Below are 13,511 nucleotides of genomic sequence, written 5' to 3' on the forward strand. Positions count from 1 at the left end.
CTATAAGACACTCTTACAAGAAATTAAAGGGGACACTAACAATGGAAACTCATCCCATGCTCTTGGCTAGGAAGAATTAATATCATCAAAATGGCCATCCTGCCCAAAGCAATATACAGATTTGATGCAATCCCTATCAAATTACCAACAACATTCTTCAATGAACTGGAACAAATAGTTCAAAAATTCATATGGAAACACCAAAGTCCCTGAATAGCCAAAGCAATCCTGAGAAAGAAGAATAAAGTGGGGGGGATCTCACTTCCCAACTTCAAGCTCTACTACAAAGCCATAGTAATCAAGACAATTTGGTACTGGCACAAGAACAGAGCCACAGACAAGTGGAACAGATTAGAGAAGCCAGACATTAACCCAAACATTTATGGTCAATTAATATTCAATAAAGGAGCCATGGACATACAATGGGGAATTGACAGTCTCTTCAACAGATGGTGCTGGCAAAACTGGACAGCTACATGTAAGAGAATGAAACTGGATCACTGTCTAACGCCATACACAAAAGTAAATTCAAAATGGCTCAAAGACCTGAATGTAAGTCATGAAACCATAAAACTCTTAGAAAAAAACATAGGCAAAAATCTCTTGGATATGAACATTAGCAACTTCTTTATGAATATATCTCCCCAGGCAAGGAAAACAAAATAAAAAATGAACAAGTGAGACTACATCAAGCTGAAAAGTTTTTGTACAGCAAAGGACACCATCAATAGAATAAAAAGGTACCCTACAGTATGGGAGAATATATTCATAAATGACAGATCCGATAAAGGCTTGACATCCAAAATATATTAAGAGCTCACGCACCTCAACAAACAAAAAGCAAATAGTCCAATTAAAAAATGGGTAGAGGAGCTCAACAGACAGTTCTCCAAAGAAGAAATTCAGATGGCCAACAGACACATGAAAAGATGCTCCACATAGCTCGTCATCAGAGAAATGCAAATTAAAACCACAGTGAGATATCACCTCACACCAGTAAGGATGGCCACCATCCAAAAGACAAACAACAACACATATTGGTGAGGTTGTTGAGAAAGGGGATCCCTCTTACGCTGCTCGTGGGAATGTAAATTAGTTCAACCATTTTGGAAAGCAATATGGAGGTTCCTCAAAATGCTCAAAATAGACTTACCATTTGACCTAGGAATTCCACTTGTAGGAATTTACCCTAAGGATGCAGCACTCCAGTTTGAAAAAGACAGATGCACCCCTATGTTTATCACAGCACTATTTACAATAGCCAAGAAATGGATACAACCTAAGTGTCCATCAGTAGATGAATGGATAAAGAAGATGTGGCACATATACACAACGGAATATTATTCAGCCATTAGAAGAAAACAAATCCTACCATTTGCAGCAACATGGATGGAGCTAGAGGGTATTATGCTCAGTGAAATAAGCCAAGCAGAGAAAGACAAATACCAAATGATTTCACTCATCTGTGGGGTATAAGAACAAAGAAAAACTGAAGGAACAAAACTGCAGCAGAATCATAGAACCCAAGAATGGACTAACAGTTACCAAAGGGAAAGAGACTGGGGAGAATGGGAGGGTAGGGAGGGATAAGGGCAGGGAAGAAGGAAGGGGGTGTTATGATTAGCATGTATAATGTTGGGGGTGGGGGAAAGGGGAGGGATTTGCAACACAGAGAAGACAAGTAGTGATTCTACAGTGTCTTGCTATACTGATGGACAGGGACTGTAATGGGGTTTGTTGGGGGGATTTGGGGTAGGGGAGAGCCTAGTAAACATAATGTTCTTCAAAAAAATAAAATAAAATAAATTTTAAAAAAATGAACTAATGGGACTACATCAAACTAAAAAGCTTCTGTACAGCAAGGACACCATCAGCTGAACAAACAGACCTCCTACAGTAAACCTTTCTAAATGACATATACAACAAGGGGTTAACATCCAAAATATTTATATAACTTACATGCCTCAACACCCAAAAAGCAAATAACCCTACTAAAAAGTGGGTGGAGGATATGAACAGACACTAATCCAAAGAAGAATTTCAGATGGCCAACAGGCACATGAAAAGATGCTCCACATCGCCAATTATAAGGGAAATGCAAATTGAAACCACAATGAGATATCACCTCATACCAGAAAGAATGGCCAGCAGAAAAGACTAGGAACAACAAATACTGGCAAGGATGTGGAGAAAGGTGAACCCTGCTACACTGCTGATGGGAATGTTAACTAGTTCGACCATGTGTAAAGCAGTATGGAGGTTCCTCAAAAGACTAAAATTAGAAATACCACTTGACCCAGGAATTCCACAACTAGAAATTTACCCTAAGAATGCAGGAGCCCAGTTTGAAAAAGACATATGCACCCCTATGTTTATTGCAGTACTATTTACAATAGACAAAAAGTGGAAGCAACCTAAGCGTCCATCAGTAGATGAATGGAATATTATTCAGCCATAAGAAGAAACAAATGCTATCATTTGCAACATCGATGGAGCTAGAAGGTATTATGCTCAGTGAAATAAGCCAGGTGGAGAAAGACAAGTGCCAAATGATTTCACTCATCTGTGGAGTATAAAAACTGAAGGAACAAAACAGAAGCAGACTCACAGAACCCAAGAATGGACTAACAGTTACCGAAGGGAAAGGAACTTGGGAGAATGGGTGAGAGGGGAGGCATAAGGGGAATAAGGAGCATTACAATTAGCACACATAATGTAGGGGTGCACAGGGAAGGCAGTATAGCACAGAAAAGACAAGTAGTGATTTTATACCCTGATGGACAGTGACTGTAATGGGGTATGTGGTAGGAACTTGATAATGGGGGGAATCTAGTAACCACAGTGTTGCTCATGTGATTGTATATTAATGATATCAAAATTTTAAAAAAAGTAGTTGAAGGTAAAGACTATCAAAGCATAGGTCTTCTGAATCCGTTCTTCTAATTCTTTTCATCTATCCTTATGTAATATTTAGAGCCTCTCCTCACTTTTGGTCAACTGCCCCTTTGTCAAATATGCTTGAGGTTGTTAGTTAAATGTAAAGGATTTCATTTGATAACCCCTCCAAAATGAATTTTAAATGTTAGTTTCACAGAAAAATGAGTTTTAAAGTATGATGTTAAATTTATGATTACCATTTAATGTGAAATTTGAAGTAGAATAATTTGACAGCTTTATTTGATCTATTACACCACTTGTAATTGTTTTTATTTTTTCTTACAGGCAATTTTGTGCTGGAGTGGTTGCCTTTGAAGAGCAATCATGCCTGTATCATCCTAAGTCTGCATTCCATGACATCATGTTGGTAGCTTCAAATCAGCAATCTGGGGGCATTTGCAGTACATGAATCAGCAGATGCTACAGAGTTTCTCCACAACCCTGCACAGCAGATTATTAATGATTTTCCAGCACATCCCTCTGATGCTGACACTCATGATCTCAGTTTTGCCTAATAGGTCCCTGGACAATCACTAAGCTGAAATTTTTCATAATACATAAGCAGCCTTTTGTACTTCTTGAATTAATATGATTTAATTGTTGTATACAGTTAACTTCCTTTGTGTCTAAAAAGGCCTCAACTAAAGGAAAATGCTGATTTTACACTTTTTATATACCTTTTATTGCACTCAACTATTTGACCGTACTTTCCTAAAAGATTCTAAACAATCAGTAAAAAGGGAGAGCAATTAATTTAGGTTGCTTATTAGTTAGTGCATAATGAAAGAATTATCAAGACCCAAGAAAAATTAGGTCAAATGGAGAATTTTTTGATAGGATGTTTACTTATCAAAATTTAATGGAACACAAATGAATAAAAATACATACTATGTTATTCAAGGATTAAAGAAACAAATTATTACATCAAAGAGATAAGCACCTAAATCAATATTTATAGAATATTGTAATAACTACTTTCATAAAATGGCAAGAGTATTCTGAGAAATCAGGGACCCATCTGAGATTTGAAGTCACATAGCTAACTACCATTCATTTTTTTAATGGGTTTATTTTTATTGATTTATAATTGACATATAACATTGTGAAGTTTAAGATATACAATGGGTTGCTTTGATACATTTACATTTTGCAGTATGCTTAGTGCTGTAGCGTTAGCACATTATAAAGTCACATAATTGTTTTTTGGGGTGGGAACAATAAAGATTAGTCTCTTAGCAACTTTCAGGTTTATAATAGAGTATTGTTGTTTATCATCATCATGCTGTGTACTAGCTCCCCAGAACTTACCTACAAGTTGCAGATATGTACCCTTAAACTTTCTTCTTTTTTTTCTAATTAGTTTTACTCAGATGCCAGGTATAAGTGGTAGCATGCGGTATTTGCCTTTCTCTGTCTCACTTATCTCCCTGAGATTAATGTGCTCAAGATCCATCCATGTTGTTGCAAATGATAAGATTTCCTTTTATCTATGGCTGAATAATATTCCAGTGTGTGTGTGTTTGTGTGTATAGTGTATGACTTGGAATAACCCTGTCAGGATTTGTAAAGCTAAGCACATTCCTAGAAGTGAGCCAAAATTTCATCATGCTGAAATATTTGATATGGATATAATATATGATTCTCCCTCCATATATGTGACACTTCTTTTTTTTCCATTTATCCAGAGATGATGATAGTCACTTAGATTGTTTCTGTATCTTGGCTATTATAAATAATACTGCCAAGAACACGAGAGTGCATGCCTACATCTGAAAATCCTGTTTCTATTTCCTCTGGATATATAACCAGAAAGGGGATTCCTCATTCATATGACAGTTTTTTTTTAATTTGTTGTGGAATATCCATACTGTTTTCCACAGAGACTGGACCAATTTATATTTCCTCCAACACTGCAGAAAGCTGATCTTAACTCCACATCCTTGACAGCATCTCTTATTTCTTGTCCTCTTGGTGGTGGTAGGCATTTTAACATATGTGAGGTGATACCTTATAGTGGTTTTGATTTACATTTTCCTGTTGATTAGTGCTTTTGAGCATCTTTTCAGGTACCTGCTGGCAATTTTGTTTTCTTCTTTGGAAAATGTCTTTTCAGTTCCTCTGCCCATTTTTTTTGGTATCATTAATCTACAATTACATGAGGCACATTATGTTTACTAGACTCCCCACTTCACCAAGTCCCCCCCCACAAACCCCATTACAGTCACTGTCCATCAGCGTAGTAAGATGCTGTGGAATCAGTACCTCTCTTATCTGTGTTGCACAGCCCTCCCTGTGAGTCCCACCACATTATACATGCTAATAATAATGCCCCCTTTCTTCCCCCCACCCTGCATATGCATCCCTTCCCACCCATCCTCCCCAGTCCCCTTTCCTTTAGTAACTGTTAGTACATTCTTGGGTTCTGTGATTCTGCTGCCGGTTGGTTCCTTCAGTTTTCTCTTTGTTCTTATACTTCATATATGAGTGAAATCATTTGGTACTTGTCTTTCTCAGCCTGGCTTATTTCACTGAGCATAATACCCTCTAGCTCCATGCATGTTGTTGCAAATTGTAGGATTTGTTTTCTTCTTATGGCTGAATAATATTCCATTGTGTATATGTACCACATCTTCTTTATCCATTCATCTACTGATGGATACTTAGATTGCTTCCATTTCTTAGCTATTGTAAATGCTGCTGTGATAAACATAGGTGTGCGTCTGTCTTTTACAAACTGGACTGCTGTATTCTTAGGGTAAATTTTTATAAGTGGAATTCCTGGGTCAAATACTATTTCTATTTTGATCTTTTTGAGGAACCTCCATACTGCTTTCCACAATGGTTGAAGTGATGTACATTCCCACCAGCAGTGTAGGAGGGTTCCCATTTCTCCACAACGTTGCCAACATTTGTTGTTGTTTGTCTTTTGGATGGTGGCAATCCTTACTGTTGTGGTGTGATATCTCATTGTGGTTTTAATTTGCATTTCTCTGATGACAAGCCATATGGAGCATCTTTTCATGTATCTGTTGGCCATCTGAATTTCTTCTTTGGAGAACTGTCTGTTCAGCTCCTCTGCCCATTTGTAATTGGATTATTTGCTTTTTCTTTGTTGAGGTGCATGAGCTCTTTATCTATTTTGGATGTCAACCGCTTATCGGATCTGTCATTTATGAATATACTCTCCCATACTGCATGTTGCCTTTTTGTTCTATTGATGGTGTCCTTTGCTGTACAGAAGCTTTTCAGCTTGATTTAGTCTCACTTGTTCATTTTTGCTTTTGTTTCCCTTGCCCGGGGAGATATGTTCATGAAGAAGTCACTCATATTTATGTCCAGGAGATATTTGCCTATATTTTTTTCTAAGAGTTTTATGGTTTCATGACTTACATTCAGGCCTTTGATCCATTTTGAATTTACTTTTGTGTATGGGGTTAGACAATGATCCAGTTTCATTCTCTTACATGTAGCTGTCCAGTTTTGCCAGCACCAACTGTTGAAGAGGATGTCATTTCCCCATTGTATGTCCATGGCTCTTTTATCAGACATTAATTGACCATAAATGTTTGGGTTAATGTCTGGAGCCTCTATTCTGTTCCACTGGTCTGTGGCTCTGTTCTTGTGCCAGTACCAAATTGTCTTGATTACTATGGCTTTGTAGTAGAGCTTGAAGTTGGGGAGTGAGACCCACCCCACTTTATTCTTCCTTCTCAGGATTGCTTTGTCTATTCAGCATCTTTGGTGGTTCCATATGAATTTTTGCACTATTTGTTCCAATTTGTTGAAGAATGCTGTTGGTAAATTGATAGGGATTGCATTGAATCTGTATATTGCTTTGGGCAAGATGGCCATTTTGACCATATTAATTCTTCATAGCCAAGAGCATGGGATGAGTTTCCATTTGTTAGTGTTCTTTTTAATAATTCTTAAGATTGTCTTGTAGTTTTCAGGGTAAAGGTTTTTCACTTTCTTGGTTAGGTATATTCCTAGGTATTTTATTCTTTTTGATGCAATTGTGAATGGAATTGTTTTCCTGATTTGTCTTTCTGTTAGTTCATTGTTAGTATATAGGAAAACCACAGATTTCTGTGTATTAATTTTGTATCATGCAACTTTGCTGAATTTTGATATTGGTTCTAGAATTTTTGGAGTGGAGTCTTTAGGGTTTTTTTATATACAATATCATGTCAACTGCAAATAGTGACAGTTTGACTTTTTCTTTACCAATCTGGGTTCCTTGTATTTCTTTGTTTTGTCTAATTGCCATGGCTAGGACCACCATAACTGTGGTGAATAACAGTGGGGTGAGTGGGCATCCCTGTCTTGTTCTTGATCTTAAAGGAAAATCTTTCAGCTTCTCGCTGTTAAGTATAATGTTGGCTGTGGGTTTATCATATATGGCCTTATTATATTGAGGTATGTGCCCTCCATACCCATTTGGTTTAGAGTTTTTATCATGAATGGATGTAAAATTTTGTCAAATACTTTTTCAGCATCTATGAAGATGATCATGTGGTTTTTGTCCTTCTTTTTGTTGCTGTGGTGGATGCTGTTTATGGTTTTTGAATGTTGTACCATCCTTGAATCCCTGAGATGAATCCCACTGGGTCATGGTATATGTTCCTCTTGATGAATTTTTGTATTCGGTTTGCTAAATAGTTTTGTTAAATATTTTCACATCTATGTGCATCAAGGATATTGGTCTGTAATTTTCTTTTTTGGTGGGGTCTTTGCCTGGTTTTGGTATTAGGGTGTTGCTGGCTTCATAGAATGAGTTTGGGAGTATTCCGTCCTCTTCTATTTTTTGGAAAACTTTAAGGAGAATGGGTATTATGGCTTCTCTGTATGTCTGATAAAATTCTGCAGTAAATCCATCTGGCCTGGGAGTTTCTTCCTTGGGTAATTTTTTGATTACCAATTCCATTTCATTGATGGTAATTAGTCTGTTTAGATTTTGTGTTTCTTCCTTTGTGAGTCTTGGAAGGTTGTATTTTTCTAGGAAATATCCATCTATTCTCTGTTTTCCAGCTTGTTAGCATATAGGTTTTCAGAGTAATCTTTAATTATTCTTTGTATTTCTGTGGGGTCCATCGTGATTTTTCCTTTCTCATTTTTGATTCTGTTGATGTGTATTGATTCTTTTTTTCTCTTACTAAGTGTGGCTAGGGGCTTATCTATTTTCTTTATTTTCTCAAAGAACCAGCTCTTGGTTTTGTTGATTGTTTCTATTGTTTTATTCTTCTCTATTTTATTTATTTCTTTTCTGATCTTTATTATGTCCCTCCTGCTCACTTTAGGCCTCATTTGTTCTTTTTTTTCTAGTTTCAATAATTGTGACTTTAGACTATTCATTTGGGATTGTTCTCACTTCTTTAAGTATGCCTGAATTGTTATATACTTTCCTCTTAGAACTGCTTTTGTTGCATTCCACAGAAGTTGGGGCTTTGTGTTGTTGTTGTCATTTGTTTCCATATATTGCTTGATCTCTATTTTCATTTGGTCATTTATCCATTGATTATGTTGGAGCATGTTGTTAAGCCTCCATGTGTTTGTGAGCCTTTTTGCTTTCTTTGTACTATTTATTTCTAGTTTTATCCCTCTGTGGTCTGAGAATTTGGTTGGTAGAATTTCAATCTTTTCAAATTTACTGAGGCTCTTTTGTGGCCTAGTATGTGGTCTATTGTGGAAAATGTTCCATGTGGACTTGAGAAGAATGTGTATCCTGCTGCTTTTGGGTGTAGAGTTCTATAGATGTCTATTAGGTCCATCTGTTCTAGTGTTTTTTTCAGTGCCTCTGTGTCCTTACTTATTTTCTTTCTCATGGATCTGTCCTTTGGAGTGAGTGGTATGTTGAAGTCTCCTAAAATAAATGCATTGCATTCTAATTCCTCCTTTAATTCTGTTAGTATTTGTTACACATATGTTGGTGCTCCTGTATTGTGTATATATATACTTATAATGGCTATATCCTCTTGTTGGACTGACTCCTTTATCATTATATATTGTCCTTCTTTGTCTCTTTGTACTTTCTTTGTTTTGAAGTCTATTTTTTCTGATAGTAGTACTGCAACACCTGTTTTTTTCTCCATACTGTATGCAAGAAATACCTTTTTCCATCCCTTGACCTTCAGTCTGTGTATGTCTTTAGGTTTGATATGAGTCCCTTGTAAGCAGCCTGTAGATGGGTCTTGCTTTTTTATCCATTCTATTACTCTGTGTCTTTTAATTGGTGCATTCAGTCCATTTACTTTTAGGGTGATTATTAAAAGATATGTACTTATTGCCATTGCAGGCTTTAGATTTGTGGTTACCAAAGGTTCAAAGGTAGCTTCTTTACTATCTAACTGTCTAACTTAACTCACTTATTGAGCTATTATAAATGCTTGTTTATAATAATTATAAACAAGTCTGATGTTTCTGTATTTCTCTCCCTTCTCATTCCTCCTCCTCCATTCTTTATATATTACTGTTTTATTCTGTGCTCTTTTGTGTTTCCTTTGACTGCTTTTGTGAGTAGTTGATTTTATTTTTTGCCTTTAGTTAGTGTTTAGTTGGTCTGCTTTCTTTGGTGTGATTTATTTTCTCTGGTGACATCTATTTAGCCTTATGAGTGCTTCCATCTAGAGCAGTCTCTCTAAAATACCCTGTAGAGGTGGTTTGTGGGAGGCAAATTCCCTCAACTTTTTCTTGTCTGGGAATTGTTTAATCCCTCCTTCATATTTAAATGATAATCGTGGTGAATATAGTTTTATTGGTTCAAAGCCCTTCTGTTTCATTGCATTAAGTATATCATGCCATTCTCTTCTGGCCTATAAGGTTTCCGCTGAGAAGTCTGATGATAGCCTGGTGGGTTTTCCTTTGTAGGTGACCTTTTTCCTCTCTCTAAATGCCTTTAAAATTCTGTCATTGTCCTTGATCTTTGCCATTTTAATTATTATGTGTCTTGGTGTTGTCCTCCTTGGGTCCCTTCTGTTGGGAGTTCTGTGGGCTTCCATGGTCTGAGAGACTATTTCCTCCCCCAGTTTGGGGAAATTTTCAACAATTATTTCTTCAAAGACACTTTATATCCCCTTTTCTCTCTCTTCTTCTTCTGGTACCCCTATAGTGCAGATATTGTTCTATTTGGATTGGTCACACAGTTCTCTTAACATTCTTTCATTCCTGGATCTCCTTTTATCTCTCTCTGCATCAGCTTCTATGCATTCCTGTTCACTGATTTCTATTCCATTAATGGCCTCTTGTACCTCATCCAGTCTGCTCTTTAGTCCTTCCAGAGATTATTTTATTTCTGTATTCTCCCTCCCACCTTTATCCGTTAGCTCTTGCATATTTCTCTGCAGCTCCATCAGCATGGTTATGACCTTTATTTTGATTTCATTTTCAGGAAGATTGGTTCAATCTATTTACCCTGGCTCCTTCTCAGGGGTTGTCTGGGATATTCTTGTCTGGATCAAATTCTTCTGCCTTTTCATGGCAATAGAGGTAGTTGTGGGCAGTTGGTGCATGTGTCAGTTGGGAGAACAAAGTCCCTTTCTGCTTGTTGTTTGCCTTCCTCTCCTGGGAGTACGGTGACCCTCAGCAGCTTGTGCTAGTCAGTTGCATGCTGATGGAGACTCTGAGTCTGGCCTGGGTGGCTGTGGAGGAGGCTCTGCACCGCTGCTGTGGGTGCAGCTGCTCTCAGGGTGCTCCCTTGCTATGGCAGGGCCATGCTGGAGAGGGAATGGATGGGAGGCTGTTTATTACTGTGAGGAGCCTCAGAGCTGTGCTGCCTCCCAGATGGTTAGCGCGCCTGATGTTCACTGGGATTCCCAGCTGCTGAGCTGAGTGCGCCGGGATGCTTCCATCCAGCTGTGGGGTCCCTGTCCTTTTAAGTCTTTCAAAAAGTACCCACACTCACTTTTCTTTTGTCCCAGGGGTGCCAGCTGTGGGGTCCTGCTCACAGATTTTACTGTTCCATTTCCCTAATATCCAGCACACCATGCACTGTGTGTCTGCACTTACACTGCCTATGACTAGAGCTGGGTATTTAGCAGTCCTGGCCTCTCTCTCCCTCCCCACTCCAACTCCTTTCCTCCATCCGGGGGACTGGGGTTGGGGTGGCACTCGGGTCCTGCTGGGCTGTGGCTTGTATCTTACCCCCTTTGTTAGGTACTGAGTTCTTGCAGATATAGATGTAGCCTGGCTGTTGTGCTATATCTTCTGTTCTCTCCTTTAGGAATAGTTGTATTTGTTGTATTTTCAAAAATATATATGGTTTTGCGAGATTTCCGCTGCCCTACTCACACCACCATCTTGGCTCCTCCCCACCCTCTGCCCATTTTTTAATAAGAATTTTTTTTTGCATAAGTTACTTATATACTTTGGATATTAACACCATATCAGGTATCTGGTTTGTAAAAATTTTCCCCCATTCTGTAGGTTGCCTTTTCATTTTGTTCATTGATTCTTTCACTGTGCAGAAGCTTTCTAATTTGCTGTAGTCCTATTTGATTTAATCAATGTAATGTGTTGAAACTCTAATACCGGTACCTCAGAATGTGACTGTATTTGGAGATTGGGTCTTTAATGAGGGGATTAAGTTATAATTAAGTTGTTAGTGTCGACCCTAATCTGTTCTAACTGGTGTCCTTATAAGTGGAGGAAGTTTAGACACACAAATAACAGGGATGAGCATGCACAAAGAGAAAGGGACATAGTGAGAAACTGACCATTGCAGGCCAAGGAGAGGGGCCACAGAGGAAACCAGACCCATCACCTTCAGCCTCCAGAATGCTGAGACAATAAAGTTCTGTTCTTCAGACTACCCAATCTGTGCTATTTTGTTGTGAAAGCCCTAGCAGTTGAGCACAGCCATTTTTCTCCTGATGCTTTGTAAGGCTATGACTTTTACACAGTGATAGTTTGCACCAACACGTTGTCCAATTATTTCATTTGAATTATCAAAAACACATTTTAAAAATTATTTCAGCAGTGTAAGGAATTTTAACAACTATAGAACGAATACTGCCACTATGTTCTTCAAAATTGATTTTGCTATTCTTAGCCATTTATAGAAATTTTAAGATAATCAGAATATGAACAGTTTTGATAGTTTTATTTTGCATTGTTAATTGGATTTGCAATGAGTCCTCAAAGCAGTATGAGGGAGCACCAGTTAATTCCAAATCTCTTGTTTTACTTGAACCCCCATACAACACTGTAGCAGCCCTACGTGACTGTTGAAATATTTTCTTAGCTTCTCTGTCAATTTCATCTCTTCTGGAATTAGTAGATACCCCATTAAAAAGAATCTTCAGATGTTTTACTCTTAGCACTGGATTTCATTTCTGCATAATTCCTAAATGTTATTGCAATTAAAAATTTATCTCATAGACTTTTTTCTAATATTTTTTTCCACCTATTCTGGGTATCACAGAACAAAACAGAGTATAGCTTAAAGCAACTGAAACACTAAACACATCTTTTCCAACATTTTAACTTTTGTTCTAAATTATATTTATAACAAGATATCTCACCAAATGCAAGCATTTTTTTGTTCTCTCTCTTTGAATATAGGCATGGGTACTTGGGAAGGAATGTGGACACTTACATCATACTATATTCTTATCACTCCTTTAATTTTTAGGACCTAGATATCTATACTCAACCCTACCACCTGATACAACTGTTTCTAAAAATGGAAGATTATACAAAAACATATAGTCAGGCTATGAGACACATTTTGAAGTGACAACTGCTAAAACTGATACTGGTCTCTTCATTTGGTATGCGTTCACATTTTGTGTAATATTTAAATCTCTTCTGAATATATTTTTTCTCAGACTACTAAAAGCACTTTCCTAATCATCTTCAGGCTTTTATTCTTACTGCTCTGGATCATACTCTCTGCAGAGCAATCCATGTTCCACACATGAATTACATTGCCATTCCTCTGATATCAAAATATTTGGCTTTATATTTCACTTAAAATAAAATACAAAGTCTTTATATCAACCTTATCCACCTTACGATTATTCCTCCTGGATGTCTCTTTGGATTCACTTCATAATGACTTCATCCTTGCTCATTCCACTATGAATGACCAACTAATATTAGCTAATGTAGAATGTTTTCTTTTTATCATAAACTAGTATAACTATAACTCTGGAGGGAAAATCCTGGAATAAATTACTTTTGAAACTGAAATCAGTCAAAAGGAGAAATAATGTGGGAGAAGCCCATTTATTTCTTACAAGCAGATGTCCCACATCTCTTGCAATCCAGCAACAGAAGAAGAGACCCTATCCAACCTCTCAGGTCCACATAAGCCCTGGTTCCCCCTTGTAATTACCTATAGATATGGAGATGCACTAAGGCCAGGCCAGAGATTCTGGAAATACTGCAATTTTACCCACAGCCCACCTCTCCAGAAATCTTACCTTACAATCTACCTGTTCCCATCTTCCACAATGGCCCCTATGTGAGAAAATTGGAGTGTTGTAACCACACTAATAACATACTATAGCAACAGCAATAAAATTATGATAATCCTCATGTAGGAGGATTCAGCTAGTTTCAAAGTCCTATGCAGATTT

The sequence above is a fragment of the Manis javanica genome, chromosome 5 (assembly GCF_040802235.1).
Source record: "Manis javanica isolate MJ-LG chromosome 5, MJ_LKY, whole genome shotgun sequence".
In the NCBI taxonomy this organism is placed as follows: Eukaryota; Metazoa; Chordata; class Mammalia; order Pholidota; family Manidae; genus Manis; species Manis javanica.